This window comes from Dama dama, chromosome 25 (assembly GCF_033118175.1).
Source record: "Dama dama isolate Ldn47 chromosome 25, ASM3311817v1, whole genome shotgun sequence".
In the NCBI taxonomy this organism is placed as follows: domain Eukaryota; kingdom Metazoa; phylum Chordata; class Mammalia; order Artiodactyla; family Cervidae; genus Dama; species Dama dama.
In genome coordinates, this window is record NC_083705.1 from 14,803,864 (window position 1) to 14,817,791 (window position 13,928).

Genomic DNA, 13,928 nt, shown 5'->3' on the forward strand with positions numbered 1-13,928 from the left:
AATACGTGTAAATCTATGGCTGATTCATATCAGTGTATGACAAAACCCACTGAAATGTTGTGAAGTAATTAGCCTCCAACTAATAAAAAAAAAAAATAATTGGTTCAGGGTTAATTATCAATGAATGTTAAAACCATTGAATGAAGCTTTGGTAAGAAAAAGGATATTCACATATTCCCAAAGGATCTCCCTATAGACTCTTGAGAGTCCCTTGAACAGCACAGAGATCAAATCAGTCAATCCTAAAGGAAATCAACCTTGAATATTCATTGGGAGGACTGAGGCTGAAGCTGAAACTCTAATACTTTGGCCACCTGTTGTGAAGAGCCAGCTCATTGGAAAAGGCCTTGATACTGGGAAAGACTGAAGGCAAAAGGAGAAGGGGATGACAGAGGATGAGATGGTTGGATGGCATCACTGGCTCAATGGACATGAGGGACTGTGTAGGACAGGGAAGACTGGTATGCTACAGTCCATACTGTTGCAAAGAATCTTACACAATTTAGTGACTGAACAACAACAACAACATAGACCAGTTATAAACTGCCAAGGGGAGAAAAATAGTTCCTTGACAATGGGCAGCTCTGGAGAACACCAACTTTACCAAGTAATCAAAATAAGTGTCCCACACAATAGAACAAATTATTACAAAGTGCCTCCTGAGTTGATGCATTGAGAGTACATCACTAACTGGCTCTTCTGCTCAAACTCATAACCTGAATGCAGTCAGGAGGAAGCAGGCAAACAGATCCAAACCCAAGGGCATTTCTCAGTACAGCTGGCCTCTGCTCTTCTGAAATGCCAAGGTCAAGAAAAACCAAGAAAGGCTAAGAAATGTTTCAGATTAAAGGAGAATAAGCAGATAAGACAAATACCACATGTAATTCTGTATTGCATCCCAGATCAAAAGAAAAAAAAGCCACAGAAGACATTTTGGGGACACAAACAGCATATTAAACAATGCTATAATATCAATATTAGATAACTGTAATGTGTTCATGTTGAGTTCCTTTAGCGTGGTGATGGCATTAGGAGAATGTCCTTGTTCTTAGGGGTATTAGGGATGAAATACTATCCTATCTGCAAGTGTCAAAGGGTTCAGCCACCTCCCACCAAAAATTATATACAGCCATAGAGAAGATAATGGGCTTCCCAGGTGGCGCAGTGGTAAAGAATCTGCCTGCCTTTGCACGAGGCACAGGTTTGGTCCCTGGGTTGGGAAGATACCCTAGAGGAGGAAATGTCAAGCCACTCCAGTATTCTTGCCTGGAAAAATCCATGGACAGAGGAGCTGGTGGGCTATGATCCATAGGGTCACAAAGAGTCAGACAGGACTGAGTACAGCAGCACAGAACAGAAGAGAAAGCTCATCTGGCAAGACATTGACAATTAATTAACCTAGGTGAAGGGTTCACTCTATTATTCTTGCAATTTCCTATAGAGTTGAATTTGTCACCATAAAAAGTTGAAAACATAAAAAGAAATAATTTGAATGATGATAACTGTTGTGAAGAGAATAGGATGAAATGATGGAACAGAGCTGAGCTCACCAATGTGGCAGCAACTAGCTCTATGCATATATTTAAATTTAAACTAATACTTATTAATATCAACAACCTCAGATATGCAGATGACACCACCCTTATGGCAGAAAGTGAAGAGGAACTAAAGAGCCTCTTAATGAAAGTGAGAGAGGAGAGTGAAAAAGTTGGCTTAAAACTAAACATTCAGAAAACTAAGATCATGGCATCTGGTCCCATCACTTCATGGCAAATAGATGGGGAAACAGTGGAAACAGTGACAGACTTTATTTTGGGGGGCTCCAAAATCACTGCAGATGGTGACTGCAGCCAAGAAATTAAAAGATACTTGCTCCTTGGAAGCAAAGCTATGACCAACCTAGACAGCATATTAAAAAGCAGAGACATTACCTTTGCCGACAAATGTCCATCTAGTCAACGCTATGGTTTTTCCAGTAGTCATGTATGGATATGAGAGTTGGACTATAAAGAAAGCTGAGGGCTGAAAATTAATGCTTTTGAACTGTGGTGTTGGAGAAGACTCTTGAAAGTCCCTTGGACTATAAGGAGATCCAATCAGTCCACCTAAAGGAAATCAGTCCTGAATATTCATTGGAAGGACTGATGCTGAAGCTGAATCTCCAATACCTTGGCCACCTGATGCGAAGAACTGACTCATCTTAAAAGACCCTGATGCTGAGAAAGATTGAGGGCAGGAGAAGGGGACGACAGAGGATGAGATGGTTGGATGGCATCACCAGCTCGATGGAAGTGAATCTGAGCAAGCTCTGGGAGCTGGTGATGGACAGGGAAGCCTGGTGTGCTGCAGTCCCTGGGGTCACAAAGAGTCGGACGTGACTGAGGGACTGAACTGAACTGATTAAAATCAGGTAAAAGTTGAAATCCAGTTCTAGTGCCCAATAGTTTTGTGGATAGTGGCTACTGTATTGAACAATGTAAATAAAGACTATTTCCATCACGCCTGAAAATTCCATTGAATAGAGCTGGTAAGATTTACAGGGATGGGAAGGGATGAGAATCAGAAGGACAAGCTCCTCTGAGGTGATGACATTTGTCTGAGACCTGAATGATGGGCTTGTGTAGATCTGCAGGGCAAGGGGACGTGTTTCCAGCCAAGGAAAGAACAGGTGCAAACACTCTAGAACAGGAACAGGCTTAGACTTCAGAAGAGCAGAAAGACCAGCTTAGCTGCAGGAGGATGAACAAGAGGGAAGGCATTAAAGGATGCTCAGCCAGACCAAGTGACACTGTGACTTCTGAGGTTAGACCATAAGAGGGGATACCACTTCTGCCTCATTCTCTTTGACACTAGCTTTTAAGTCACAGCTGTGAAGCTATAGGAAGGCATGAAGAGCAAGCATGCTGTGGAAAGATCTGTCTGGAAAGAAACACAGAGAGGCTCAGCCTACAATCATGCCTGAGCTCCGAGGAGGTAGCCATCATCCAGGGGTCTTGGCAGTGGATCCTTCAGTCTTGGAGGAGCACCCCAGCTGCCCCTCCCCACATGAAGTAGAGACTAGCTGTCGACACCAAGCCCTACCCAGATGGTCAGATGGTGAGAATTTAAGTTACAGTTTCTTGGAATAGCTTGGATCCAAAACAGTGGATAATTGAGACAGAGAGACATGTGCAGGAGTTCACCCAACTAGGATGTGGTGGAAAGCAGATTTGAACCTAACCCTGTAATTCTCAGCTGACCTGAGAGTCAACTCTCCCATCTTTGCCACCTGGTGGGGGCAACATCAGGCAAATCTCTATGCGTGGGAAAGCGTCGAGCACAAGCCAGGACTGTTAGACGATGTAAATGCTACTATTAAAACTCAGGTTCCATTCTGAAGTGTAAATACACTTTCTGTCAGCCACCTTGAAAATTAAGCTTTGTCACACAGTTTAAATTTGGATTTATTACATTTTTGTTCCCCTTCAGTAGGGCTTCACCTTTATAAAAATTATCTGAGGGGCTTGTTAAATGACAAGTTCAGCTCCTCTCTAAATTCTCTCATCTCTGAGCTTGGGGTCAAGTCAAGGAGTTTGCACTTTTTAAAATAGTTTTTCCTCTTTTATCGAGATATAATTGAAGTACATGAAATGGCACATATGTAAAACTGCATAGTTTGATCGGTTTTGCCATCTTTGAAATCATCTCTATAATCAGGATTACAAACATTCCTGAACCACCAAAGATTACCTTGTGCCCACTGTAATTTACTGCCTTCCACCCCCTCATTAGACAACCACTGATATGTTTTCTTTCACTGTAGATTGCATTTAAAAAAAAAAAAAAACTTTGTATATGGAAGCAGACATTGTGTACTCTTTTTCTTTACAAACTTTCACTCAGTATGATAATTCTGAGATTCATCTATCAGTTCATTCCTTCCTACTGCTGATTAATATTCCATTATATGAATGTGCCAGCGTGTCATCTGCCGGTAAACATCTGGGTTGTTCCAGTTTGAAGCTATTACAAATGAAGCTGCTATGAACTTGGGTGTGCCCAGATGTTCAATGACTGAGCTATGTGGCAGATGATGTTTAACTTTATTAAAAAAAAAAAATCTATAAAACTCTTTTTTGACCAGTGGTTTTATCAGGGCTTCCCTGATAGTTCAGTTGGTAAAGAATCTGTCTGCAATGCAGGAGACCCTGATTCGGTTCCTGGGTGGGGAAGATCCCTGGAGAAGGGATAAGGCTACCTACTCAAGTATTCTTAGGCTTCCCTGGTGGCTCAGCTGGTAAAGAATCTGCCCGCAATGCGGGCGACCTGGGTTTGATCCCTGGGTTGGGAAGATACCCTGGAGAAGGAAAAAGCTACCCACTCCAGTTTTCTGACCTAGAGAACTCTAGGGTCACAAAGAGTCAGACATGACTGAGCAACTTTATCTTTTCACTTTATCATCTTACATCCTCAACAGCAGTGTATGAGAGCTACAGTTGCCCCACATTTCCACCAATGGAAGAGGGATGGTCAGTTTTAAACATTTTAGTTAGTAGTATGCTGGAGCTAGCTTGCAGCAGCTTGTGGGAGCCAATCATAGGCCTCTCTTACCAACTATGGGTTCATTGACATCTTCTTGTTGGTAGCTTGAAATTGATCACAGTGGGAGTATTTACACCATAAAATCAGCAAATGCTACTGTTTAGGCTTCCTCTACTCCTATCCCTCCTAGAATTAACTGTTAAATATTTATAAGCACACCACTGATTTTAGCCATTCTAGTGAGTATGTAGTAGTATCTCATTATCAGTAAAGTTGCATTACCCTGATGACTAATGGTTCTGAGCATCTTTCTCATCGCTTCTTTTGAGAAGTATCTGTTCAAATCTTTTGCCCATTTTCTCACTGGACTGTTTATTTTCTCACTGGATGGTTTGTCTTTTTATTATTGAGTTGTCAGGGGTCTTTTATTCCGAATACAAATTCTTTTTCTGACATAAATGTTGCAAACATTTTCTCCCAATTCGTGGCTTGCCTTTGTACTTTCTTAATGATATCCTTCAAAGAACAAAAGGCTCTTACTTTAATTGAAACCTAATTTATTATTTTCTTCTTTCATGGTTTGGTATGTGTTAACCATCAGTATTCACTTTTTCCTTACATGAACATCTTGTACTATTTGTTGAAAAGACTTCTGTTTTCTCACAAAATTGCCCTTTCCCTTGTGTCAAAACAACCGACCAAATACATGTTCATCAATTTATGGACTCTCTAATCTGTTTTATTGATCTATATATTTATATTTTCACTAGCCCCCAAGCTATCTCAATTGCAGCAAGTTTGTAGTAAGCCTTGAATACAAGTTGGTTAAGTTATCCAACTCTCTTACAAAAATTGCTTTTGTTATCCTACACTCTTTATATTTCAATATAAATATTAAAATTCATTTGTCAGTTTACACCAAAAATTATGGAACTTTTATTGAGGTTGCTTTGAGTGTAATTCAACTTAGGGAAGAGAGTCATCTTAATATTACTGTGTCTTAGAAACCATAAACATGACATTTTCCCATCTGTTTAGGTCTTTCTTAATTTCTCTCACCAGTATTTTGTAGTTTTCAATGTAGAATCCTGAATATCTTATGTTAGATTTCTTCCTAGGTATTTAATGTTATTTGGTGCTACTATATGTGGGACTGTTTTCTTAATTTTGTCAATTATTTGATATTAGTATTAAGGATAGAATTAGTTTTGGTATTTTAACCTTGTATCCTATAACACTGCTAACTTCACTTATTAGTTTTCCTCGTTTTTTTTTTTTTAAGTCTTTGGATTTCTACATAAATTATTATTGTACCTGCAAAAAGATAGAGTTTTCTTTCTCTCTTTCTAGGTTTTATGCCTTTTATTTCTTTTTCTTGCCTTATTTCAGGAGTTAGATACTGTATAATAAGGTTGAATAGAAGTTGTGAACATGGGCAATCTTGCCTTATAAAATATCTCAATATATCCATTGGATCATAGAGAAAGCAAGGGAATTCCAGAAACACATTGACTTCTGCTTCATTGACTACACTAAAGCCTTTGACTATGTGAATCACAACAAACTGTGGAAAATTCTTAAAAGAGTTAGGAATATCAGACCATCTTACCTGTCTCCTAAGAAATCTTTATGCAGGTCAAGAAGTCACAGAACTGGCCATAGAACAGCAGACTGGTTCAAAACTGTTGAAGGAGTATGTCAAGGCTATATTTGTCACCTTGCCTATTTAACTTATACGCAGAGTACAGGGCTTCCCAGAAGGCACTAGCGGCAAAGAGCCTGCCTGCCAATGCAGGAGACATGAGTCGTGGGTTTGATCCCTGGGTCGGGAAGACCCCCTGGAAGTCGACACGGCTGAAGCGGCTTAGCACACACGCAGGCGCATGCAGAGCACATCTAGCAAAATGCCAGGCTGCGTGAATTGCAAGCTGGAATCCAGGTTTTCAGGTGAAATGTCAACAATCTCCAATATGCAGATGATACCACTCTAATGGCAGCAAGTGGAGAGGAACTAAAGAGCCTCTTGATGAGGGTCAAAGAGGAGAGTGAAAAAACTGGCTTGAAATGCAACATGAAAAAAACTATGATCATGGCATCTGGTCCCATCACTTCATGGCAAATAGATGGGGAAACAAAGGAAACAGTGAGAGATTTTATTTTCTTGGGCTCCAAAATCACTGCAGATGGTGACCGCAGACACAAAATTAAAAGACACTCCTTGGAAGAAAAGCTATGACAAACCTAGACAGTACATTTAAAAGCACAGACATTACTTTGCCAACAATGGTCTATTAGTCAAAGCTATGATTTTTCCAGTAGTCATGTGTGAATGTGAGAGTTGGACAATAAAGAAAATTGAGTGTCGAAGAATGCATGCTTTCAAATTGTAGTGCTGGAGAAGACACTTGAGAGTCCCTTGGACTGCAAGGAGATCAAACCAGTCAATCCTAAAGGAAATCAACCCTGATTATTCATTGGAAGGACTGATGCTGAAGCTTAAGTTCCAATACTTTGGCCACCTGATGTGAAGAGCTGACTCATTGGAAAAGACCCTGATGCTGGGAAAGATTGAGGGCAGGAGGAGAAGGGGGCAGCAGAGGATGAGATGCTTGGATGGCATCACCAACTCAATGGACATGGGTTTGAGGAAACTCCAGGAGATAGTGAAGGACAAGGAAGCCTGGCGTGCTGCAGTGCATGGGGTCACAAAGGGTCAGAAACAACTTAGCAATTAAACAACAGCAACAACATATCTCAAGAGAAAATAATTATAACCTTTTGTCATTAAGTATGATGTTATCTATAGATTATTTTTACAGATGCTTTTTAAAATGTTGAGAAAGTTCCCTATTATTTCCAAGGGAAATAATATTTCCTAATATTATCATTAGAAAATATTATTTTTTATTATTATTATATAATATATCAGTCCAGTTCAGTTCAGTTGCTCAGTCGTGTCCGACTCTTTGTGACCCCATGAATCGCAGCATGTCAGGTCTCCCTGTCCGTCACCAACTCCAGGAGTTTACTCAAACTCATTTCCATTGAGTCAGTGATGCCATCCAGCCATCTCATCCTCTGTCATCCTCTTCCCCTCCTGCCTCCAATCCCTCCCAGCATCAGGGTCTTTTCCAATGAGTCAGCTCTTCACATCAGGTGGCCAAAGGATTGGAGTTTCAGCTTCTTTTTTTTTTTTTTTTCATTTATTTCTATTAGTTGGAGGCTAATTACTTTACAATATTGTAGTGGTTTTTGCCATACATTGACATGAATCAGCCATGGATTTACATGTGTTCCCCATCCCGATGCCCCCTCCCACCTCCCTCTCCACCCGATCCCTCTGGGTCTTCCCAGTGCACCAGGCCCGAGCACTTGTCTCATGCATCCAACCTGGGCTGGTGGTCTGTTTCACCCTAGATAACATACATGCTTCGATGCTGTTATCTCGAAACATCCCACCCTCGCCTTCTCCCACAGAATCCAAAAGTCTGTTCTGTACATCTGTGTCTCTTTTTCTGTTTTGCATATAGGGTTATCATTACCATCTTTCTAAATTCCATATATATGTGTTAGCATACTGTAGTGGTCTTTATCTTTCTGGCTTACTTCACTCTGTATAAGGGGCTCCAGTTTCATCCATCTCATTAGGACTGGTTCAAATGAATTCTTTTTAATGGCTGAGTAATATTCCATGTTGTATATGTACCACAGCTTCCTTATCCGTTCGTCTACTGATGGGCATCTAGGTTGCTTCCATGTCCTGGCTATTATAAACAGTGCTGTGATGAACATTGGGGTGCACGTGTCTCTTTCAGATCTGGTTTCCTCAGTGTGTATGCCCAGAAGTGGTATTGCTGAGTCATATGGCAGTTCTATTTCCAGTTTTTTAAGAAATCTCCACACTGTTCTCCATAGCAGCTGTACTAGTTTACATTCTCACCAACAGTGTAAGAGGGTTCCCTTTTCTCCACAGAGTTTCAGCTTCAACATCAGTTCCTCCAATGAACACCCAGGACTGATCTCCTGTGTAAGAGGGTTCCTCTTTCTCCTCACCCTCTCCAGCATTTATTGTTTGTAGACTTTTTGATAGCAGCCATTCTGACCGGCGTGAGATGGTACCTCATTGTGGTTTTGATTTGCATTTCTCTGATAATGAATGATGTTGAGCATCTTTTCATGTGCTTGTTAGCCATCTGTATGTCTTCTTTGGAGAAATGTCTGTTTAGTTCTTTGGCCCATTTCTTGATTGAGTTGCTTATTTTTCTGTAAGCATTTTAAAATTGAAGTAATCAATATTGAATTGATTCAATATTGAAGTAATCAATTTGATCATATTGAAGTAATCAATTCCATTCAATGAAATGAATGATTTTTCTGCTGCTTTATGAAATTATATTTAAAGATTGATTTTCAAATATTAAACTTTCATTTTGGAGCTAACCCTTAACCACACTTCAGTTCAGTTCAGTCACTCAGTCGAGTCCGACTCTTTGTGATCCCATGAACTGCAGCACACCAGGCCTCCCTGTCCATCACCAACTCCCGGAGTCCACCCAAACCCATGTCCTCAGAGTCGGTGATGCCATCCAACCATCTCATCCTCTGCTGTCCCCTTCTCCTCCTGCCCTCAGTCTTTCCCAGTATCAGGCTCTTTTCAAATGAGTCAGCTCTTCACATCAGGTGGCCAAAGTACTGGAGTTTCAGCTTCAACATCAGTCCTTCCAATGAACATCTAGGACTGACCTCCTTTAGGATGGACTGGTTGGATTTCCTTGCAGTCCAAGGGACTCTCAAGAGTCTTCTCCAACACCACACTTCAAAAGCATCAATTCTTCAGCGCTCAGCTTTCTTTATAGTCCAACTCTCACATTCACACATGACTACTGGAAAAATCATAGCCTTGACTAGATGGACCTTTGTTGACAAAGTAATGTCTCTGCTTTTTAATATGCTGTCCAGGTTGGTCATAACTTTCCTTCCAAGGAGTAAGCATCTTTTAATTTCATGGCTGCAATCACCATCTGCAGTGGTTTTGGAGCCCCGAAAAATAAAGTCAGCCACTGTTTCCATTGTTTCCCCATCTATTTGCCATGAAGTGATGGGACCGGATGCCATGATCTTAGTTTTCTGAATGTTGAGCTTTAAGCCAACTTTTTCACTCTTCTCTTTCACTTTCATCAAGAGGCTCTTCAGTTCTTCTTCACTCTCTGCCATAAGGGTGGTGTCATCTGCATATCTGAGGTTATTGACATTTCTCCCGGCAATCTTGATTCCAGCTTGTACTTCCTCCAGCCCAGCGTTTCTCATGATGTACTCTGCATGTAAGTTAAATAAGCAGGGTGACAATATACAGCCTTGACATACTCCTTTTCCTATTTGGAACCAGTCTCTTGTTCCATGTCCAGTTCTAACGGTTGTTTCCTGACCTGCATACAGGTTTCTCAAGAGGCAGGTCAGATGGTCTGGTATTCCCATCTCTTTCACAATTTTCCACAGTTTGTTGTGATCCACACAGTCAAAGGCTTTGGCATAGTCAATAAAGCAGAAATAGATGTTCTTCTGGAACTCTCTTGCTTCTTTGGTGATCCAACAGATGTTGGCAATTTGATCTCTGGTTCCTCTGTCTTTTCTAAAACCAGCTTGAACATCTGGAAGTTCGTGGTTCACGTAACCATACTTGGTCATGATGTATTACCATTTTTGCTTATTATTGGATTCGATCTGCTATTTTGCCAAGGATTTTTGTGCCTCTATTTATAAAAATATTTGCCTGCAATTTTATTATTTTTTTGATAAATTCTTATGTCAGGTTTTTTTTTTATTAAAGATATACTGGGCTCACAAAACAGTTGGGCAGTGATTCTTCTCTATATTTTGAAAATATTTACTTAATATTGGTGTTCTTTCTTTCTTGAATGTTTGATAGAATTCACCAGTGAAGCTATTTGGGCCTGACATTTCCTTTTAAGAAAAAACTTTAGTAACAAAAAATTAACTTCTTTAATAGACATAGGAACATTTAGATATTCTATTTCTTGCATCAGTTTAGGTTAGTTCTACACTTTAATACATTCAGCTGTTTTATCTAATTTATTGTTTATTGGCCTAAAGTTATTCATAGCTTTTTTTTATTATCCTTTTAATATCTATGGAATCTGTGATGACAATCCCTTTTTATTTCTGATATTGGTAATTGATACTCTCTTTCTCCCTTGGATTAAGCTAGTTAGAAATGTGTCAGCTTTGCTTATTATGTTTAAGGAACCAAATTTGGATTTTTCTAATTTTCTGTATTGTCTCTATGCCTTGCATTTCATAAGTTTCTGCTCTTATTATTAGCTCTTTGTTTGTATTTATTTTTTATCTACTTTGCTCTATTTTCCTATAAGGTGGAAATTTAAGTCATTGACTTTTGATATTTCTTCTTGCCTAATAAAAGCATTTAAAGTTATCCCTTTCTCTCCAAACACTACTTTAGCTGCATCCACAAATTATGATATGTCACACTTCTGTTATTTTTAACTTAAAATATCTTCTAGTCTCCCTTGTGATTTTGTCTTCAGTCTATGAATTACTTAGCAATGTGTCTTTTAATTTCCAGATATTTAGAGTTTCCCCAGACATCTTCTCCTTATTGATTTCTCATTTAATTCCATGGTGATCAGAAAACATATTTTGTATGATTTTTATTCTTTTAAATTCATTGAGATTCGTTTTATGGCCCAGAATATTGTCAGTCTTGACGAATGTCCCATGGGCACTTAACTAGTTGGATGATTACTTAATCTCTCCAGTCTCGGTCTCTTCATCTATAAAAGTGAGATCATAATCATAGTACTTACCTCAAATGCTTGAAACGAGGGTTAAGGCAGGTAACATATGGAAAGTACTGAGCAGAGTGGCTGATGCAGAGCACATTCAAAAACATGAACTCATCATTATTACTACTCCTCGTATTCGAAGGTCAAACCTTGACAAGGGCCGGTTTGGCTTTCCTCTGACTTCTTCCTGGCTATCCGTAGGGTTCCCCAGGAAAACAGCTCCCTTGGCCTCAATGTCTTCCCACTTCATCTGGACAAATGCAGGTCCCTCTCCATAAGACTCTGTGCACCCTGTCCCTCCTGTCTCCCTAACAGCGTCTCCCCACTTCCTGTCACACTCACCACACACCAGCCGTACTGACCTTCTGTTGAGTTCTTGGACACCGAGCGCGGAAACGTTCCCACTCTGGGCCTTGACACATGCTGCTGTCTCCGCCCAGAACCTTCTCACTCTCTCGTTCTTATTGGCAATCCTGCTCCTCCTTCATATCTTAGTCCGTTCGGGCTGCTGTAACAAACTACTAAAGATGGAGCAGCTTAGAAACAACAACAGTTTATTTCACTTAGTTCTGGAGGCTGGCAGGCCAAGATCAACATGCTGGAGGATTTGAGGTCTGATGAGCACCCAGCTCCTGACCCAGGGAGGGTCGTGACCACACATCGTCCTCACACAGTGGAAGGAACAAGGGTGCTTGCTGGGGTCTCTAAGGACACAGATCTCATTCATGAGTGCTCCACTCCCATGGGCCTAGGTCTAATCACCTCCCAAAGGCACCTTCAAATACCATCACATTAGACACTAGGTTTCAACATGAATTGAGGTGAGGGGAACTTAACATTTACTCTATGACATCATCTCAGTATAAATGTGGTTTTCTCTGACTGCACAATTGATAATCAGTCCGCTTGTCATTCTCTTTTATAATATTGTGGTTTGTCTTTCAAACCATTTAGCACAATTTGTGTGTGTGAAATTGTATATACAACACAAAAAATTGTGTACAAACTGTGTATACAACACACAAGTTGTGTATATATGTACATACGTATGTGTGTATATATACACACATACATATATACACACACAACTTCCCCACTAGGCTGTAAGCAGTAACAGGGCAGGACTTCAATCATTTGCTTCTCCAGTATCTAGCACATATCCTGTACAGGACAGTGGTCATATTTAATAAACACTTTTTGAATGAATATAAATGCCAGAAATGTGACCCAGGGCAAACCACTTTCAGTTGTTTGAGCTTTTATTTTCCTCATCTGTCAAATGGGTACTGTCATCCCTCCCTCAGAGTGTTAGTGAGAAAAATGTAATACATATACTCAAAGTTTTAAAAGACTTCCAGAAACATACGCACTAGTACACCCCTGTAGAGTACACAAAGGCCCATCGCCACTCGATTGTAAAAGTGAAAAACTGGAAGCATTCAAAATATCATCCACAGAGAGCTGATTTAATGGATCACAGCTCAGCCAGGCACTAGACTACTGTTCAGCTGCTTCAAATAACACAGCTCCTCATGATGGAAAGATGTGTTAAAGGGAAATCAAATTGAAGAAGAGTGTACCTACTAAGCACTCATTTTAAAAATACCTGCTTTCTTGGGACTTCCCTGGGGGTCTAGTGGCTAAGAATCTGGGCTTTCGTTGCAGGGGACATGGTTCAATCTCTGATCAGGGAACTTAAGATCCCGTGCGCCTTGCCTTGCAGGAAAACAAACAAACCAACGAAAAACAAGGCTGCTTTCTAAAATAGGAAATTTTTGACATGGTTTACATCTTGGGGATGAGATTGGAAATGGGGAGAGATTTATTTTTCATCTTAAGCTTGTTTGAAATGTTTACTACGGGCCCTTATTCCTTATATAAATAATGATTTCATTAATATTGGAAACTGGGTGGCGAGAAGTCAATGAGCAGGGGTCAGCGCTGGCCTCCTACTCTTGGTCAAGGAGGTCAGGGCTAAGCCTCCAGGTCATGGGGACAGCTATACAAAGGCCGAGTCAAGTGCCAACACATCACTCCAACGTGTCCCAGGCCTGGTCCATCCCCAGAGCCTCCACTAGGCCACAGCTTCACAGCCTCTGCTTGCCTTGAGAAAACAAACAAAAGCAGCCCTTTCTGGGCAAGGAGGGCAGGGGCTGGTGCGGCAGTGGCTGGCAGCTGGCAGCTGGGAGCTTGATTTCCTACCTCATGCTCCCGGATGCCCGCTGGGAAGATGCTCCAGACAGCCCGACTGCAGCTGGTGCCTCAGGTGCCAGGTCTAAAGACCCAGGGATAAATCATTAGCAGATCAGCCCACAGATCACTTCCCCTTTTGGGGCGCTGCCTGGCGCTTCCCAAGAGGAAGAGATTTTTCAGCACTTGGCTGGCTGCCCTGCCCTCACGCAATGTCAGGCTCCCAGCAGGTCAAACCAAGTGGTTCCTCTTCCTCAGATGGGGCTGTGCCTGATGAGGCCCAAGAAAGCCAAAGAAAAGGCCAAGAGCTCAGAAGACATGGTGAGAAACACTCAGCACCGCCCCTGCCCCAGAGATTCCGGGTCCCTCAAAGAGGGGGACAGGTGAGAAGAGGAA

General features: G+C 41.0%; 1 pseudogene; it reads right to left on the minus strand.

The window, feature by feature from the left end:
• The window catches only part of LOC133046467 (ribose-phosphate pyrophosphokinase 1-like), a 53,830-nt pseudogene extending 40,281 nt beyond the window's left edge, over nucleotides 1-13,549 (minus strand).
• Nucleotides 13,550-13,928: the final 379 nt, after the last annotated feature.